The following is a 3366-nucleotide window of genomic DNA, read 5'->3' as shown; positions in this document are numbered from 1 at the left end:
GATACATCATCAACAATAATAATAATAATATCCATAACGATAATAATAATAATAATAATATTATTATTAATAATAATAATATTAATAATAATAATAGAATAATATATATTCGTGGAATAGCACATGAAAAATTAGAATTACGCAAATCTTTTAAAGAGGTATTTATGTGTGTTGAAATTTTTAGTTTTAAAACTTTAAAATATTTTAATGAAATTAATTGTTTTTATCTATAACAAGTGAGGTATAGGATTGGGTAGGGGTGACAAAGTGGAGCGGGCCATGCGGGTCGGTCCATGGCGCGCTGAAAAAAATGCAGGGTGGATTGTTTATTTGACAGTTTCTTTCTACACACCTACATTTTTCTTCCTGTACCCCCATAAGGTTGTGCAAAGACAAAACTATCCCTATATAAATTGTATATTTTTTTTTGTATTTCGGATTATGAAATCCGGTAAATTTTCAGATTCACGCTTCTGGTAAATTTTTGGATTGGCGCATCCGGTAATCTCCGGGATTGATGCTTCCGGTAGTACATGAATGATAGTGTTAATCCAAAATAAAAAAATGCAAAACATCCATAATTGAAAAAACCATTCCGGATCCGCAAATCCGTAATTCAAAATAAGCATTCCAGATTCAGAAATCCATAATTGAAAAAAATCATTCCGGATCTACCAATCCGTAATAGAAATTAGGCTTTCAGATTTAGCAATATGGAAATCAATTTATGCAAACTTTGCTTCCAGAACACCCCCCTTATCCGGAATGCAACATGATTCACTTCCAGATTGATGAACCGTAGCACACTCCCAGATCCCGAAATTGTGGGGTCAGATTCGGAATTTACAAAATTGTGGGGGTGCAGGAAGAAAAATGTAGGGGTACAGGAAGAAATTGCCTGTTTATTTCAATCCGCTGGCCCGTTTAGGCCCGCCCCACATAACCTGCAGTCTGCGCGGGCCAAGTGCGGGCGGGGCGGGTTGGCCCGCATAACTTTAAAATGTATATTTGTTTTTCTACACTCCCATATTTTCTTCATGTAGCCTCATATTTTACATTCTGAAATTTTTAATAACATCTTATAATGCATGTTTCATGAAAATAATATTATGACATCATTTACCTAATGCATCTAAATAAAAAAAAATCAAAATTTTGATTTAAAAAATTGTTTTTTAATAAATATTTCTTATGCGGACTGGCCCGCAGACCCGCGGGTCAACCCTTATGCGGAACGGGTTAGAAAAATCAACTCACAAATTTTATGCGGGACGGGCCAACCCGACCCGCTTTTTGCAGGCCAAATGCGAGACAGACCTATACGGGACGGGCCAGCCCGCATTGCCACCCAAAGTGAACAACATGTGTAATACCTTTATGAAAATAAGTGAATATTACACGTCATATGTCAACATTATAAGATGTCGTAAACTTTTTATTTAAAGAATGATACTTAAGTAAAAGAAGTTTATTATTATTATAATTATTTAAATGTATTTTAAAATTAAAATGCTAGATATAAGATGATGGATTTAACCATACTCTTCAATGTTTGTGAAGATTGGTTCAAAGCACTAATCTGATCGAGGTATTGAGTAAATGGTTAGACAATTAGATACTTTAAGTGACTTAACATAAAAAAAAATATATTTATATATAATATATATGATACATCCAAATTAACATTAAATTAACATTAAATTCTTTTATCATAACTACGGAAATACAAGCGATCTTCGCAATTTCTTTATTATTATTATTATACGTGTTTTTGTCGGTGATTTTTGACGGATTGAATGGACAAGATCTTTTTCTGATTTGTCTCCAATTAGTGTCTCGAGGTACTTGGTGTTCTAGTGGGACAAAAGAGGCTCTACCTGTTGATCACACCTCGACAATCAAGTCAGTGAGAGCATTTCAAAATATCAAATCAGTTTCAGTCTCAAGTATTCATAAACAACATACCTTTATTAGGGGTCTCAAGCTCTTTTATAGATATCCCTTCAACGGTTTTCTCCAATCTCAACTGAGCAAGATTTCAATAGGGAGAATATAATTTCAATAGAAAACATATAATCATAACAGAAGAACATATTGCTTACGTGCACCTTTATCTTCAGGTGCTTAACTACAATAAAACATTTTGTTCACATGCACATTTACTCTCGAGTGCTAACTACTTTATTCTCAATAACTTGTATTGGTATTTAATTAGCGTATGTATTATAAACAATCAAAATATTCCTTCTATTGTAATTATCTTTTTCGAGTAGTCTTCTAGCATCTGGATTGAGCTCATGACCCACCTTTTTAGGTCCATACTGGCCAAAAAACCGAGCTGACCTAAACGCTTGGACCGAGGTCCCCAACACTCATGGCCAATACAATACGTATATTATCATATGTGTATTTATATTTATTCAAATGAAATATAGGTCTTTTTGTATTGGTATAGTTTAAGTATCAAATTATCTATCTATCTATTTATCTATATCTATAGATATGTTTTAAAGAAGAAAAAAACATTAAATTCTTCTTTAAAATGAAGACCAAATAAAAATAAAAATGATATTCGAAATGTCTTTATGCGTATTATTCAAAAAAAATAAAAATTGTTAACGAATATTTTATTAATTAAATTATAACAATAATCAAATTGTATAAAACATATCATTCATAATTTTTTTAATTTTACAAATTTAAAATTTTATTTATTATTTTCTTATTTGCGTATTCTTATCGAGATTAAAAAAAAGTAGATTGTTAAGTATTATGATTTATTTGATCCTCATAAGAAAAATAAAAATTGAATTAAAAACGTGACATAAATAATAAAATTAAGAAAAAAGCATAATGAAAGGGAAAAAAGATAAGAGAGAAAGAAAAAAAGAAATTGCTTGCTGGTGATGCAATTTTTAAAACAAAGCTATAATATCTTCTTACTCGTTTGTAGTTTCAATGACTACAAACATATAACATTCTATCCTCTGATTCATGATGATGCCCATACAAAATTCATTTATATCGATTTCTCACATATAAAATTATTAAGAGAGTCTCCTGGATATTGATTTCTCGAATATTTATAAAATCTCTTCATCATTACGATTAGACATTTCAAATTTATTCCTAGCATTTGAATATGTTAATCATTATCATTTAGGTCAGATATTCAGAAGTACTTTCCAATAAAATTTAAGGATTAAAATCATGAATAGTTTCAAGCTTTGAGAATAAAATGATAATACCAATCATCAATCAAGAGCTAAATGTTTTAAATAAATAACACTTCAATACGTAAGAGTTTGAACATTTTACTCTCAATCCCAAAGGAAAGAATTAGTCTCTAAGGATCAAAATCATGAA

This window comes from Phaseolus vulgaris, chromosome 10 (genome assembly GCF_000499845.2).
Source record: "Phaseolus vulgaris cultivar G19833 chromosome 10, P. vulgaris v2.0, whole genome shotgun sequence".
In the NCBI taxonomy this organism is placed as follows: Eukaryota; Viridiplantae; Streptophyta; class Magnoliopsida; order Fabales; family Fabaceae; genus Phaseolus; species Phaseolus vulgaris.
The sequence above is the reverse complement of the archived record's forward strand: the minus strand, read 5'-3'. Positions refer to the sequence as shown.